Below are 18,032 nucleotides of genomic sequence, written 5' to 3' on the forward strand. Positions count from 1 at the left end.
GCTTCGCAGTCAATTAGCGTTAAGGGACCAACTCTGTTAGAATCTTGATAGCTTCGGCTATATCTCTTTAGTTAAGATTAGTTCAATTTAATTCTAAGTTTCTTAAGTTCAAGCCAAAGTGTTGGCTTTATTGTACAACTCCAAGGCAGAGTCTTGTGAAACTTTAATTGGAATAATAAAGGGTTATTTTACCCTTTTACCTTGTTGTTTCCTGTCACACGAACTCAAGCGATTATTCTCTTATCAGTTCTTAAGATTCTTCACTTCCAACAGTAACTTAGAATTACCCAGTGGAGAAGCCTACATGTTAAATTATTTATTAAATATCATGTTCTTCGTACTTAAACCATAAAATTCAGTTCAAGAGCAATATCGCAAAATAATTTTAAAATAAGCATATCTTTAGAACTTCTGATACACAGTCTCGCGCGCTGGAGATAAAAAAGTGTTTTTTCTGTACAACGTTGTCATTGCTCACTTTGAAATCTTTGAGTTTGTTAATCAAAAATTCGTTAAAGTTTTACAAAATATGAAATAAATAATAAAATAAATCTCAAATTTGGGCTTTCAGATGCAAATATTCGCAGGAGGATTATGTTATTCAAATTTTGATGGCTCTATTTACCGTTGTTTTCTCACAATGCAAGAAACATGCATGCATTTATGCAGATTCTTCATTATTTAATTTCTCTAAATATAATGCAAGGCAACAATTTGAAAAGTGAATCAACGCTTATAGTGAATCAACACAAAATGCCAAAACGAAATTAATAGTCCTACTGGGGAAATTGCGCCTTTGACTAAAAAAAAAAAATTTTCTAACTTGGCGAAGAATTACCAGAGTTAAAACAAGACTTGTTAGTGTCTGGCGTTTTACTTTACAAAGATTTCGTTTTAAAATATGCTACCTGTTTTACCTGCTTGGCAATATATTCGAACTTTGCAGGAATTTTCTTTCTTCACCTGTTTTGAATTTCGGGTAAATTGCTGAAAGAAACACGTTCAGCTTGTATCCGGAAATATATGGTATATGTTTAACTGTTTTATGATACTAAATCTAAATTAGTTTAAGTGTGATGACTTTAAGACTGTGTTGATTGGATGTTAGGTGTTCAGATTTTATTTTGCTTTTGAAAATTTCTTACACTTTTGAGTATGAGAATAGATTTTACAGTTTTCTTTTAATGCTGTTTAAACTAGCTCGATATTGCATTCATATATATAATATTCATTGTACTTTAAATAATTAGATAAAACTTCTATACCTTAATGTGTAAGGTTCGTGAAGATAGATTATTTTTCGATTTAGTAGGTCACGAAAATGTTTCAGGGTGTAGAGTAATACTAGTGATGTCTAGATGATTATAATTCCTTGATTTTGAAGGTGCATTAACTTTTAAAACTAAGCCAGCATAGTAAGACCTATGAAATCAATTACACTCCATTGTGCAAACATTAACCAGTACTGTTATGTAATCAGGGACCAGGTCCAGAAATGTATGTATGTATGTATGTATGTATGTATGTATGGATGGATGGATGGATGGATGGATGGATGAATGGATGTGTTCATGCATGCATGTATATATGTGCATGCATATGTATCTATGTATGTACACACATATATACGCACATACATGCATACTCTTCTGAATTCAGTCCCGATAAAGATGAGCACCCATTAACCCTGGAGCTTGGAACGCAAGCTTTTTTGAGAATTCTAGCAGTATGGCTTAATGTTTCTCAAAATGGTGAGTTAGTACTCCCATGGGGTTTGCATTTCAAACTGAATTGCTTCTGATTATATTTAGGTTTCTTTTTACATGTATATGTTTATGATTCCTTAAATCTTTTACTTAAGTTTTGCAGTCTGTTGCTGATCCTGCTTTCTGAAATCTGTTTAGTATGGGAACGATTTTTAACTACCTTCATTTGTGTTTTAAAAAATCATAATCATCACATTGACTGTTCTTCACTCTCCAAGATAATTCCTACTTCAGAAGATTACCATCATTTTCTGAAAATTCAAATTATAATTTGATGTAATGAGTGAAAAGTTATGATTGCAATTGTCTTTTTACAATTTTAAATTAAATATTATTAAATTTAAATTAAATATTATTAAAATAAGATTAAATATGAAATCTATTATGCTGAGAATTTGCATTATGTTTATTACCATTATTTGCATTATGTTAAAAACTTATTATTTTATACTATTTATCATTCAATATCTAAAAGCTACTGATGTAAAAAGGGGTAAAGAACACAATATGTATGTGTGTATATATATGTATATATAGGTCGCATGAAACATGTAATCTCCTCTGGTATGTTTTTGTAAAATATTATGAAATTAATTATGAAGGTATGGTAGCATTTCTAAAATTCAGTATAAAAAAATTTATAATGTAAGTTAAAAACTACATAGCCAAGATGTAAAATTAGAAATTAATTAAGCTACTTGATTTTGACTTAAAATAATGTTTTTAGAACCACATCCATTAAGTTTCCATACAGGTTATTTAGAAAAGGAAAATTATTCGTGGGTCCTGATGTGATTTAAGAAAAATCTGTTTGTAGGAATCCAGTTACCGATTAATATTATGCGGAAAAAATCTTCAGAACTTAAAAAATTTTCATTATCGGATAACATGAAAAGTTTGTCATATTTGACTCATTATATCTTCAGGCACATCATCGAATCCGTTTCATTTTCATCATCATTTTTCTTTTGATCCGTAAATAAATAATCATCATCCATTCCGTCTAGATTGTTAGATATACTACATTTTTAAATAACTTTTGAATTAGGTTGAGTTTAATTTCATTCCATGTTTTTATTAACAGCTCACACACTATCTAGACTGGAATGACGCATTTGGAGTCCTTTTGTAAACACTTTTTTTACCTTCTAACATTCACGTTTTTCATTCTCGTTTTAAATTTTGTCTGAATGGTTTATTGATGCACACATCTAAAGGCTGAAATAATGGCGTTAATTCGCCTGGAATAACTGCCATGTCTGTATTACACGCTTTCAACAATTTCTTCTTGTTATCTTTTAGATGGGATCTGAATGTGCCTCAAACTTTCATTCTTTAAGGCAACAGGATGCTTTTGCCAAACATTTCGTACCCACAATTTCACACCGTATATTATAATTTGAAATATTTTAAATTTGAAAATATGAGAAAAGACGGAAGTTCTCATGAACGTGAATGGAATCGCCATTTGAGAAATTGCATTTTGTCATCATCTTTCTTTTAAACATAACCATGGGTTTCAATTCCTTAGCGTCCATTAAGCAGGAAAGCACTACAATGGTGTAAGATTTTAAGATTTTTCGAGACCAGTAGTTCCTATGCGAACCTTCCTTTTTCCTTCACATCATTTTTTTTTTTTTTTTCATTTCCTATCACATCTAACAGTACTGGAATTTCATCAATAAACCCAATATGTGAAAGTGAATATTTTTTTTTTTTTTTTTTTTTTTTTTTTTGCCTTCATAGATCAACAGCATACTTTTGGAAACTTATCAATTTGTTGTCCAAATCTTTTGGAAGCATTTGCGAAACTTTTGTTTTTTCGTGTGAAACTAAATTATTCCTGGCCATAAGTCGACTACACGAACTCAATCCCCCCTCACTTTAAGGCAAATAAACATATGCTGTTTCTTGTTACAATTTATCCAAGCTGGCTACTTTTTGGAATTCAGTTTGCAGCACTTTCTTCAAGGCCATTTCGTTACTCCTTTCGCAAAGCACATTTATTCTTTGTCATATTAATCACAGTGGAGCGTCAAGATACGAGATTAATTTGCTCCATCATTGAGCTTGTATGGCGAATTTCTGGTATCTAGAAACAAACTTCCCCATTGAAAATAATGAAAATCCAATTAACCCGTTCCACACCCCTAAGAATATCAACATAAAAATCAATTTTCCTAATAAATAACATTGGTAAATAATATAACCGCAGTTTACCTTTATGAAGAGTCCTGACTAGCGATATGGATGGAGGGAAGACGAAACTGGTTACTGTGGAGGAGGAGAGCCCCCGTCTGATTCAGGAAGGGTCATGGGAATCTCTTGAGAATTTTACCCCACTGGAAGCAGGTTCTAGGTCAGAACCACTTAACATTCATTTAGTTGCCAGTTGCTTTACCAAAAACTTATTTAATAACACTTGCTTCTGTCTCCTTTTTAAGATGCCTTTAAAATGCGACATTACGTTGTCACTACACAAGTTCATGGTTGGGTTATTAGGGTGATTTTCTTCAAAGAAAGTTTTCAGGATTTTCTGAGTGGCAGATGAGCAATGGCTTTATTTTACAATACCCACTTGCGCTTGCCCAAAACAAAATGGTAAGCCTATCTTTCATTGGCTTGGCGGCCAAGCAAAGATTTCTCCTCTTGTCTCATGTAGGTCCTCTTAGGCATTTTCTTCCAAAAAAGACCTGTTTTACCACAATTAAACACTTGCTGGGAAAGAAATTCTCACTTGTAATAAATGGTAGGAACTCTGGCCGAAATTTATCAGCAACAGCTGTATCAGAGCTCGCAGCCTTCCCATGTCATACAACACTGTGAAGATGGGTTCTCTTTTTAAATTTTTCGAACTATCCACGGCTTGCCTTAAATGACATCTCATCTTTTGTTGACGTACCGGGTGCTTTGGGGAGAAGATCCAAGTGCAGATTCTTAGCCTTAGCGCAAATGATAGCTTTCAGCACTGAATCGTCTTTTAACTGCTTCTCGTTAATCCAGACCAACAACAGCTTCTCAACATCTTCTAAGGGTTTTGGACGGAGCTTGGAAGTAACAGGAACTCCTTTGGCCGCATCAAGTTTCTTAATTTCTTCCTTGTTCTTCAGAATAGTGCAGATTGTCGATGTAAGTCTTCGCCAGTTCTGTCACACTTACACCATGCTTAAGTTTATCTATGATTTCTTTCTTAATTTCAACGGCCATGGCTTCCTTCTTTTTCTTTGCAACTTTCTGAAGCAACAGACTTCTTGGAAGGTGTCCTCAAATAATTATTTTCATGTTAGATGTAAAAAACAATTGACTCATGAGCGCACAAACATGTAGATCAAAAAAACACTGAGTGATCTGACGAGGGAATTCTCCGATTCAAGCCGGATAGGGAAACACGCCACGCATACCAGCAGCCTGTCTCGTTGCTCATTACTCGAGTCATTGCTCATATTTAGAGATGAATTTTTCGCTCATAATTTCCTCGTATTTCGAATTTCTCGTATATAGAGGTGCTCGTATATCGAACTTCCACTATATTGCGATTTCATCTTTCTTCCACCTACATATGGAGCTTTCACCAATATCAAGCATACTTCCTTTTTGCACGATTTCCATTTCTTTCGCAAACTGAATGACTTTGCATTTGAAACTAGTACTGTGTTTGTTTCGTTTGACAGGAACTATATTTACTACTAAAAAGAACACTAGAACTGTACTTCAAATAAAGCAAATGTGATTTACTAAAGCCTTCAATGTTTACTTCAAAATCAAGGTTTTAAACTATTGCAGAAAAATAAAATATATGACTCCTAATTCATTCGAGTCGAAAGTGTATTCTTACCCCTTTTCTTGAAGCCCTATAATAACATTCTTGTGCAAACCTACACTGAATACAACCCAACCTCTTTGTAGAATTATTTACTCCACTCCTGAACATTGAGTGATCTCTTCTTATCGCTTGCGAATTCAATGTACCATTGTTTGGAAACCTGAGAAAAATCTTTGAATGAATGATTTCAAGAGATAAGAGCATCACACATGTATCTTTCAGGTTTCTTCATAAAGAAAAGGGTAATACGGAGAATATACCTAAAAATTAAAAACTGAAATTTTAAATTATAGGGGCACGTTGTACGCTGGAATATATGGTACATAACTTTTGGAATCTATTTTTTAGAAAAATTCATTGCAAATAAGTATGTGTTGCTGAATGGCAAAGCATTTAATGCCATTTCATTAATATAAATAATAATTCAATAAAAAATCGAAGATATGAACAAGTAGTAGAAATTACTATACAGGGCTCAGAAACTCCTGGTATAGTAAGACCCCGCTTAACGCAGGGGATACGTTCCATCAAAGTAGAGCGTAATGCGAAACAGCGCTAAACAAGGCTATCTTTTCATGTAAATATTGGGGTTAGGGGAAGATGGCTAGGAAATTGGTTAGGTATTAAATTTAAAAAGTATGTTTTTTTAATAAAAATAAAACCAAACATTTATTTCTTAAAGCCCAAATTAATACCACATTATTATTTCTTGCAAATGTAAAAACAAAATATAAATAACAAAACGAATATTCTTAAAAAAAAACAAATAAAATTCTAAGTCAGTCATATTTAGTTAGCCTTCCGCGTTTTCAGTGTTCTGCCTTTTTGTGACAAAAGCATCTAATGTTGTTTGCCTTTTTCTTTTGCGTTGTTCTCTTAAAAGTTCTTCATAAACGGATAGAGTATCTCTAACACCACGCCTTACTTTTGAGCTCCTGTCAAAATTCGGATCATTTTCAATGAATTGATTCATTATTTGAGTTATGGTAGACAAACTCCTTTTTACAAACGCCATCGAAAGTTCTTTTTGCTCTTCTTCTGAATCACTGCTGTCAACATTTTTGTTTTCTTCTTGTTCAGTTAATTCCTTGAGCTCATCATTAGAAAGACTAGCCGCTGCTTCTTGAATTATTTCTTCGACATCTTCCACATTTACCCCTTCAAAATATGTCTGTACAATACCGCACCAAACAAGAAATACAAGTACACTCTTTCGGATATGTATTTGAAACCTATCGCTGCATAATATTTCGGGGAATCCCCGGGTTGAAATAAAAGAGCGCTAAACCGAAACAGCGTTAAGCGGGGTCTTACTGTACTTAAAACCACGTCAAAATCTAGTGGCAGCAAAGTAATAGCCGTCATGCCACGTAAACCAGCAATAAATGCAGAAATAGAAGCTCACGCTACAAAACTCACGACATTTGCCTAAACTCTCTTGCTTTCTCTTCTAGATTTCAGTGTTTAAACTTTTTCGCTTCGAGGTAGTTTTTTTTTTTTTTTTTTTAACTGACCAAATTTTTTTTTATTTTAAGTTACCCTTTCCTGTAAACTTTTATTTCAACTTCCCTTCAGAATGAGCGCGCGGTTCAGCTTTATGCTAATTTGTGTTGGAGCCAAGTTTTGTATTTAAAAGTTAGTCAGAAACCTCTCAAGTGTGAGAGAGCTTTTAGTCTCAGACCACTTCGGCTCGGTGAACGTTCGCGAGATTAGTTGGTATTTAAATTCTTACGCCGTAGCGCTATTACTCTAATACTTATTGAAGTGATTTAAGTGCGTTAGGACTTAGCTAAGGTTTGCTACGCACCATAGATAGACCAATCTCGGGTTTAAGCTCTGAGAACTGCGATTATTTAAATTTCTACTTAAGCTTTACTTTAAATTGTTTGATTGTTCAGTTTAGACTCAAGCGGGGTCATTATTTTTCTGTTATCACTCCCGAGCGGGGAGTTGCTGTAAATAGTGATTTAAATAAAGGGGTCTTTTATACCCTTCTTACGTTGTAGTTCTAGCACTCACAAGAACATAGCTGCATTCAGCTCACTGTTCGAGATCTGGACCTTGATACTGTCACCATTATGTTTGCCAAGAGTATGCATAGAACACTTAGTACTGACAAATCTGTTTTATCCACTAAGTTATAGCTCAAGATGACATCACAGTACCAGCGAGAACAACATTTTTTCTTCCTGGATCCAGAGTCGGAAACAGAAATTATCGATACCGCCTCATGGAACATCCCAAGAACAGTAGCACCAAACGAGGAGTACTAGTAGTATTGGCACACGTTTTTCTTATGGAGAACCATCATCCCGGCGAGAGTTGCCAACGTCAGTGGTAAAGCACAAATCATTAGGAAAGGCGAAGGGGTTGCAGCATGTGTTCCAATGACCTTCGTTAAACGAAGCATTAATTCTCCAGAAGTCGTTTTTTTTCAGGGAACCCAACATCGGAATTATTGCAGAAGGCGCAATTAAGCTGTGAACAGGAAAATGCTGCAAAATATAGCATTAAAAAATTTCAAGATCTTTTCTCCGGTTCATCTTCTGACGTAAGCCGAACCAGTTTGACACAGCATAGAATTGATACAAGGAATCATCGGCCAATTAAATACAATCCAAGACGTCTACCAATTGCTAAACAGGAAGAGTTAGGAAAACTTCTAAAGAACATGCAAGAAAGCGACGTTTTCGAGCTTTCTTGCATGTTCCATGGAGTCCATGGGACTCTCCCATCGTCCTGGTCAGAAAGAAAAATGGCTCAACTAGATTTTGCGTTGATTATTGCCAGTTGAACGAGGTTACGAAGAAAGTTATCATCTTCCTAGATGTGACTATATTCTGGACACTGTTCCTGGAAGCAAGTGGTTTCCAACGCTTGGTTTAAAGAGTGGAGATACATCCTCATGACAGAGAAAAAATGGCTTTTACTACAGGACAAGGACTTTGGCACTTCAAGATGATGACTTTTGTATTATAAAATGCTTCGGCAACATTCGAACGTCTCTTGGAGACCATGCTAAGAGTTCTTTCCTACGAAACCTATTTGATATATCTAGATGACATCATCGTTGTCAGAAAGAGTTTTGAAGAACATCTGGGAAATCTTGGAAGGTGCAGAAAATGAAAGAAGCCAATTTAGAGTTAAGTCCGGCCAAATGTAAACTATTCATACGAGTGACTTACCGCGGACATGTCACCTCTGCCGAAGGTGTGTGTAAAGGTCCAGGAAAAGTGTCAGTAGTTAAAGACTGGAGACGCTACAAAAATGTATCACCTGAGAAGTTTGCTGGGAATTTGCTTCTACTACAGGAATTTTCTTCCATTGCAAGAGCAAACAGAAGTTCTTGTGGCCAAAAGAATGTGAGGATGCCCTTAACAAACTGAAGGAGGCTTTAACATCTGCTCCTATCCTGACGTATCCGCAGCTCTACAAACCGTTTATTCTCGACATGGATGCAAGCAATGATAGTGTTGGTGCTGTTTTGTCCTAAGAAATAAACGGTCAAGAACGTGTCGTGGCGTACTGGAGCAAGTGTCTATCTAAATTGGAGAGGAACTACTATGCCATCCGGAAAGAGTAGCTTGCTATAGTTAAAGCTGTACAACATTTCCATTATTAATCTCTCAGCAGAAAATTCCTGCTCCACACAGATCGTGCATCATTGAACTGGCTTTTAAACTTCAAGAATCCCAAAGGTCAAATAGGCATGTGGATACAGAGACTAGGAATATAACATTAATATCACACAGATCGTATTTTATTCTCGAGTGTCAAGATGTAGAAACATCTTTTTACTCTACTTCTGATAAGGATCGGGTGGGGGAGAAAGAGTAGGGGGAAAGGAGTGTGGGAGGTGGAAAAAAGAGAGTGAGGTCCGCACTAGCGGCGGCGAAAAAAAAGGGGGGTGGCAAGTTCAGTGTCGTTATAAGATGTAGCCGCGGGTGGTAAACCGCAGAATCAGTTTAGCGTGAATGAGTCAATTAAGGTTGTAATTCTTATGTGGGAAGGATGTCACAAGGGTAACGATGTTTTTCTCTGGGATGCGGGGAGTGTCTGAGAGTGCTAATAAGGCTATTACTGTGGGTTTGTACTGAATAAAAGAAGTTGACCGCTAATCGTTTAATATACTCTTGAAAAAGTTCAATTCGAAGGTCTCTGTGAATATAGATGTTTGGAATATACCAAGGAGCATTGATAATTTCTCGTAGAATTTGTAATTGTTTAATATTGGTTTTAGCTGCATGTGCCCAGATCGGTGCTGCATAAAGGAGGGCTGGGCGCAGTATGGAGCGATATAGAATTAATTTGTTTGTAGTAGATAAGTTGCTTTTTCTACCAAGAAGAGGTCGCATAGTAGCTGTGGTGATTTTAAATTTTTGTACTACGGACAGGAAGTGGGTTCTAAAGGTAAGTTTTTGGTCAAGGGTGACTCCAAGGTATTTGGTTTCATTAATCCAGTCTATTTCTTCGTCAAATATTTCAGGGGGTGGAGGATAGTATTCCTTTACGGAAAATTATTGCCTTAGTTTTATCAGTGTTAATTTTAATCCTACAAAGGGTAAGCCATTTTTCCAGTTTTATGAGATAGCTTTGGAGTTGGTTTCTTACAGCGATAACTGTGCAGGCTTTAGTAAGTATGGCGGTGTCATCGGCAAAAAGTGCGAGGTGAACAGAAGTGTCTTTAGGGATGTCTTGTGTATAAATATTAAAAAGGTACGGCGAAAGTGCCGACCGCTGTGGGACACCAGCATTGATTACTCTGATGGTAGAGTAAGCAGTACCGATTTTGATTCTGAATGTTCTGTTGCTGAGAAAAGAGGCTATTAAGCGAATAAAATTATCTGGAAAATTGAGAGTGATTAGTTTGTAAATAAGGCCTCGATGCCATACCCTGTCAAAAGCTTTCGCGATATCGAGGAATATAGCACCAGTCGGAAGCTTGCAGTTGTAGCCTTTAGTGATAATGTTGATAACTCTAAGAAATTGGTGGCAAGTGCTATGATGATTACGAAAACCGAATTGTTCTTCTGGGAGAAAATTCATGGAAGGGTAAATTTTTTGGATGTGGAAAAGTAGGATTTTCTCAGTAACTTTAGACAGGTGGCTAAGTAAACTGATAGGGCGATAGTTCTGTGGGAGAGTTGGATTTTGTTGCGGTTTAGCAAAAACAATTATTATAGCTTGCTTCCATGAGTTAGGAAAATGAGCGAATTTGATAATGTTGTTGATTATCTTAGTTAGGCAGGTAAGAGCGTTGATCGGAAGATGCTTCAGTGCTTTGGTCGAGATGCCATCGTGCCCTGGGCTTTCTTCGTTTGTAAGGTGCTGATGGTATTGGCAACGATTGTTGGGGTAGTCAGGAAAGTGAAGTTGTACGGAGCAGGGGTATTAAGGAAGTTATTGACCACCTGGTTGACCCGTTCAATATGGTTATTGTCGTACGGAGTGGGATTAAGAGTGAATGTATCTTCCATATAGTCCGCAAAAGATTTAGCTTTATCTTCTATGAAATTCCACTTGGTCCATGGATAGATGGAATAGGTTTATAAGGTTTCTTGAATTTGCGGGAAATGTCAAATAGGGAATTGTCCTCTATAGCTAAGTTATTTAGGAAATTGGTCCATTTTTGGTTTTTGAAGTTCTTGATTCTTCTGTTGATTTCTTTTTGCATACAGTTTAGTTCGTGTTTGAGTTGTGGATCCCTGGTGCTTTGCCATCTTTTACGGATCCGGTTTTTCTCTTTAATACTATTTTTTATATCGGCAGGTAGGGGGAGGAAAGGCTTGTTCACATAAAAAGTATTAGTGGCTTCCTTTAAAGCAGAATTGATGCTGTTGGTAAATTTTGAAACTTCGTGTTCTAAATCTTCTTTGTTGTTGATGCATGGGTTACCTTGTATGGAGTTATTCAGAATTTCAGAGTATTTGATCCAATTTGTAACTCCTGTACTTCTGTCAAGTGAGGGGAGGTATTTATTAATGGGGATTTCAAATACAATGAGGTTGTGGTCGGAAGACAGGGCTGAAATTACAGAGATATTGCATCTGTTAGTAATGTTATTTGAGATGAAGAAGTCAATTGTGGTGGCGCTATTATACCCGTAATGGGTTAACATTAATATCCGTCATCGGAAGGGATCATCACAAGAAAATGCGAAGCTCTGTCTGGAAGATTCTGCAGAAAAACCTGCTCTTATTGTTCCACGCTCGAAGCGAAATACGAGCTGTTTAATCCGATTGTACGTCAAGTTACAAATACAACATCGTTCTGACCTAGAAGCACGGAGTGACAAAGTCAGGAAAGACCAGTTGGAAGACGTCGACATTAAACCCATTATTGGTTTAATTGTATCTTTAAACAGAAAACCTGCGCGCTAGGATGCTTCCATCTATAGTTCTACGGAAAAACAATATTGAGCTCTTTGGGAATCCTTCTGTGTTCAAAACGGCGCCTTGTTCCGGAAATTCGAATTGGCATTCCGATAGCTGCTGAAAATTTCAAGATCCCGACCATACTTAAAAAATGAAATAGCAGTGCAACAGAAGGCCACTTCGGTATAACTAAAACGTTGCATAGAGTTTAAGAACGCTTTCACTGGAGTATTGCAAGGGAAGACGTGCAAAAGAGTTGCCAATCTTGGGAATCTTTTCAGTCGTGACTTTCGTCTGCCTTGTGATCTCTTGTTTGGTCGCCTTCCGGATGCGCCTTCATCCCCTGAGGAATACATTAAAGATTTCCAGTGATACACAATTTTGCATGAGAGCGAGTTTACTTGGTGAGGGAGAAGATGAAGACCCGACATGAAAGTTTCAGGACGTCGATTGAACAAAGGTGACAAGGTGTAATTACGGAAAGGACTGTCTCCTTAACTACACTCACCTTGGAACGGTCCTTCGACAGCTCTAAACAAGCTGAATGACGTCGTAGTTCCGATCCGTAAGTTTTCAAATTCTAAGCCTAAAGTTGTTCATCACTACAGGCTAACCCCTTACTATTGCCAAATGAAGTAGATTATTCCTCATTTTGAGTGTTCTATCAATCAAGAAGCAGACATTTAAACAAAATACCTAGTGAGAAACGAAAGATGAACTTTAAAAATATGAACATAACTTAGTAACTAAAATGAAGTCTTTTAATACAAATACGGGGGGGGGGAGAGGCTCATAGTATTTGTTTATAAAAGTATAATTTTAAGTCTTAAAATTTAAGGAGACCATTAATGTTTTTCTCAGTTGTAAGAGGCAGAATTGATGTATCTGGCATCAGTATAGAATATTATGTTTTTGAAGAATGTAGTAGTTCTTACTATGATAAATGTTCTTCAATAAAGTCTTTTTATGCATTATTTTTAATGTTTCTTTCTGAAGTAGATGTTGCTTAGAAAATGCGGTACTTTTCCGTTATGCGCCTGCCACGCATTGTCGATTCGCTTTCCTCGTAGAATTCTTTTTTATTTTTTCAAATTCGTTGGTTTGTGTTTCTATTTTTGTATTTTATTGCAGTGGATTTAAAAATTTATTATTTACCGAGCAACGAACAAGCAGCTATTATATTCTTTCAAGATTAAGGTCTTTTTCATTAAAAAAAAAGATTGAGTTCAAATAAGCATCCTTTGAAAGTCAAATACTTGCCAAAGGCCAAGTTTTTCTGATTTCTTCGGTCATGTAGAGAAGATAAAGGCATCCGAAAAGGAACGTGTAATATCCGAAAGTAAAGTTTGAGAACACATGCATTCCGTTTCTTACTAGTCTACGATTTATTTATTTGTGGTGCCCAAGAGCTGACTTCCATTGATTTTTGTGAACGACAGCTTCAATTAAATCACAACTCTACGCTGAACTGAAAGAAGTTTGTTGCGTTTCCGAGAAGTTTGTTGCAATTCTTTGATATCGCGTCCTAAAACTGAGATCGGTGGTACTGACAATATCATGGAAATCTACGAAAGTTTTTTCGCGTAAAAGAAATATATCGTATATCGCGTATTATCTCTACAGTTGGATTTTCGGACGTTTATGTCGAAAAACAGGAGATTGATTCCTAGTCGCTATTCCAGATCGCTCTGCTAAGTTTTTAATAGACACTATAGAGAATAGTTCTCGGACTGCTGGAAAGGTTACAGCTCATCCGGATTGGAGGCTACAGGTTATGATCATTTCACAGTGAATTATTTATTTAATTTTATTGATCCAGTCACAGATTGTCACACCCAATCTGTCGAATGCTTTGGGGGTAGCGCAAATGGTGGAACAAATGCTAAAGAGACATTGCTCATCAACATTTTGACTCCTGCTTAGTAGAATTCATGTGGCTCCGCCTGCATCCAAAGGACAAAATGTTTTCTGCCATTCTGGGGGATATTCTTAAATTTATGTATCCTGTTTAGTATTCTCGTTCATTTCAGCTTATATTTTCTTGTAATAAATGGTATTTGTAGTTATAAATTGCTATCTATAAACTATTCTTTTAACTAGAAATTATTTATAATTAAAAAAACCACTAAAAATATGTGGTGGGCGCATAACGAAAAAGTACCGAAATTAACATTTAGAAATCATCAGTAAAGCTTTTGAATGACAGTCTTTTTGCGTAACTGTGTTATTATGTAATTATGAAAGTTACAACAATTTGCTTCTTCGCACAGAGATTTGCTCTTGATTTAAACTATCTGTTCTGTTATAATGTTGAAAATTTCATATATATGTGAAAAAAATTTTTTTTTGCATTATATTTAATTTACAGAACACAAAGCCAAAAACACATCTTACATCGAGAAGAATTAGAAAATTAATCATACTTTTTGATACTATGATCTTTTTATGTTGGTATTTCGCACCTTTTGCTGCGATTTCTAGCAGCCTCAAATATTCACTGAAAGGGCTTGAAAAATGAGTGCTACCTCTGATTTGTTTCCGTAATCAGACGACGATGATAATTTAGGATGGAAATGAGACACTTAGTCGCTCTGCAGTCCTAGCACACCGTGAGAAGATGAGCTAGTGTCTTGGCAAGAGGACGCACTGCAAGCTAATTTGAGTGCAGTTCACATGTCTTCTGATGATGAATGAGAGAGAAATGAGATAAGCTCGGCAATGGCGTAATTAAAATTAACAGCAGTAAATAAAATAAATGAAAAACAAATATTTAATACACAACATGAGGATAAGAGTCACAATAAATAATCAAAGCAACACACTATGCACAAAAGTCCGACTTCGATATATCCCATAAAACAGATTCGATATATCCGATAAACAGAACAGAGAAAAACATTTGAAAGTGACCACCTTCCCTGGTCTCCTTGGAGCTTGCTGTTTCGGCTTAGCTCTGTTATCTAGATGATTTACTGTATCCAGTGTGGTGAGCATACTCATAATGAGATGAAAATAAGCAGACTTTCGCAGAGATTTGCGAGACTTCGTAACGGAGCCTCATCAGTATGCAAATTAGCTGTTGTTCAAAAAGAAAAATCTTCATAACCGCTTTGCAGTATAAGGAAGTGTGCATATATTGAAGATTAGTTTATTGCTTGAAACTGATCTGCGGTATTCTTATATCAATCCGGGTATTTCAAAAAGGTGAGGGCACCCAAAGCAAGTTTGATTTTAGTTTCAGTTGCTGATTAATTAATCAATTAAGCAGAAGATGAAATAAATCTTCGGCATTTTTATAAAAAAAGGGAACTTTGCATAAGGTTGCCTCCATCCTTGTGTAAAATGCTGAACTGTTTGATAGTTTTGAAAAAAATGTTGTTAATAGGGCTTAATTTCTAAAAGTACAAGTGCTGCAGCCCTGTAGAAGACCTTCAGGAAAGAGGAACAAGAGTAAATAAATAAATAAAATGACTATTAAAATCATTAATAAGTAGTTAATGATTATCAAATTAATAATTATTTTATTAATATCAATAATCAATATATATTAATTATTATTTAATTGATAATTATTATTTAATTTGTTTATTATTAGTCCAAAGGGGCAATTTGCCCAGAAGAACAATTAATTTCGTTTTGGCATTTTGCGTCGATTCACTACAAGCGTTGTTTCATTTTTCAAATTGTTGCCACCAAATGTTATCGCTCTGTATTATATTTAAAGAATAACGTAATCCTCCTGCGAATATGGGCGTCTGGAAGCCCAAATTTGAAATTTGTTTTATTATCGATTTCATATTTTGTAAAACTTTCACAAATTTTGATTAACAAACTCAAGGATTTCAAAGCGAGCAATGGCAACGTTGTACAGAAACATTTTTATCTCTAGCGCGCGAGACTGTGTATCGGAAATTCTATAGATAGGCTCATTTTAAAATTATTTTGCGATATTGTTCTTGAACTGAATTTTATGGTTTAAGTGCGAAGAACATGATATTTAATAAATAAAGGTAACACACAAAATGTTAAAAAAACGCCCCCTTGGGCGTAATTTAAAATCTGAAACCTTTCAAATTTTTTCCTGTTTTCTTTATTATTTTATTTATTAAAATAATTAAATAATTTCAGTTTAAAGTAATTAATTAAAATTAAATAAATTGTAGAGATAAAATTTAATAAGCGATTTTTAATATAATTTTATTGCTAAAAATAAAATTTTCGAGATCATATTTCTACCGAAATTGTTGTTCAGTTACATAAAAGAAGTGTTGAAAGCTTCAGTTAGTCTGCTACAGATTTACGCTTGCGCAACTTTTCCTTCCCTGATTGGCTGCGGCTTAAACCCTGTTGAATAAGTGTGAATGGATTTAATGACTTTTCGGCTTCATTCAGTCAGCGGTTTTTGTCATATAAAGCTTTGTGATTTAAGGCATAAAAATCATTAAGTCCATTCACACCTGTTTAGCAGGGTTTAAGTAGCAGCCAGTCACGGAAGGGAAGGTTGCACTTGCGTAAATGTGTAGATGATACAGGAAAATCATCGACGGGTGTTTGCTTCGCTGAGATTGGTTCTTCTTATACCAACTTGGCAGAAAGTTGAAAAGTTAGAACTTTTAGACAAAATCCGTAAACATAGTTTTTGGACGTAGGAAGGTATTATTGCTTAACAACAAAGCTCGGCTCAAACCTGTACTTTAAAAGTCACTTTGTAAACCAATATGTCACAAAGTCTAATGTTGACAAAACTGTCGTCTGATTAAAGCCTAAAAGCTTGCAAACTTTTTTGACTCGGAGCAAGTTTTTTGTGTTTGTTTGTATTTATAAATGTAGTAATTAAAACACGTATGTAGAACATTAATCACTGTTGCTATTCACTAATAAATATCGTTTTCAGGAACAGATGGGGCTGTTCTAACTGCCGCTGTCAATTTGCAGAAAGCTTACTGCCACCTTTTTACAAATTTCCCCTTGTTCGCCAAGTCACATGGCACCTGTATGAAGTTCAGCTTTTATCACAAAGAATATAACGTTCATTAAGATGACGGAATGTCCATATGAAAGGTGCTGGTACCTTTAAGACAGGTTGTAATTATGAAATCGTCGGAGTGCTGGGACATCAAAATTCTCTGCCTTTATTATGATGTGGAGTAAAAAATTAAAACCGACAATTAATTTCTGAGGAGCTAACGATGACGGGGTTAAGATGAGGGATTTAATATGCATATCATTATTTTAGTTTGCGTTTCTGTCTTCTTTCAATGGGTTTATTGTTTCTTGCTGCATGCTCTTGCAATTATGATTAATACAATCAAAAGTCGTTAATTCGGACACCCATAATCCGGAATAATCTATAATCCGGACCTAAGAGCTAAAAACTTTGTGCGCATGCGCCGCATTGACACATGCGCATAGGCGTTTACGCGTGCGTGCAAGACACCTTTTACCACTGCGCATATGCGTGTGCGCAATAGCAGAATACTTTTTCGCGTGCGCGTTTTATGTATAACGGACGGTATAAGCTAAAGTTATCTAATTATCTATTTCAGTTAATGTTGATGATTGCGTTGTTCCTTAATCTTCGAGTTGGATCCGGCTTATTATTTTTTGCAGACTGTAAGAGCAATTTTATAAAAGTAAACTTGAACTTTCGATTATGTCAAATAGAATTTCCGATTCTGGAGCTCCCAAAGGATCGTACAAAACGAAAGTATGTTTCGATGTCCATCAAACAAAAAGTGGAATTGCTGCAAAAAATGGATAAAGACATGAAGAATGTGACAGAGAGGTTAGTGAAAACGAAAAAATTTCGATTGACAAGTTAGTCGGTATTCTCGGCACAACAATTAACGGGACTTAAACAGCGGAACTTTGGAACTGAACAAGAACTTGTGTCTGTTTATAGAATTAAAGAGAAAGTATTATCACATAAAACGAAGCAACTTAAAACAACTTACATTGAAAGAAATGTTTAATAAAGTAAACAAATAAATATTAAGCTATTTTTTTTTTTTTTTTTTTTTTTTTTGTAAATTTTGATACCCTTTAGATTATAATTGTTCTTTATTTCAT

General features: G+C 35.5%; 1 protein-coding gene across 10 annotated transcripts in view; it reads left to right on the forward strand.

The window, feature by feature from the left end:
- LOC118188149 (coiled-coil domain-containing protein 148-like) overlaps positions 1-18,032 on the forward strand; it is an 87,843-nt gene that overhangs the window by 10,957 nt on the left and 58,854 nt on the right. The window lies entirely within an intron of this gene.

This window comes from Stegodyphus dumicola, chromosome 6, assembly GCF_044657685.1.
Source record: "Stegodyphus dumicola isolate Sdum_Otavi_A_Nest chromosome 6, ASM4465768v1".
NCBI classification, from domain to species: Eukaryota; Metazoa; Arthropoda; class Arachnida; order Araneae; family Eresidae; genus Stegodyphus; species Stegodyphus dumicola.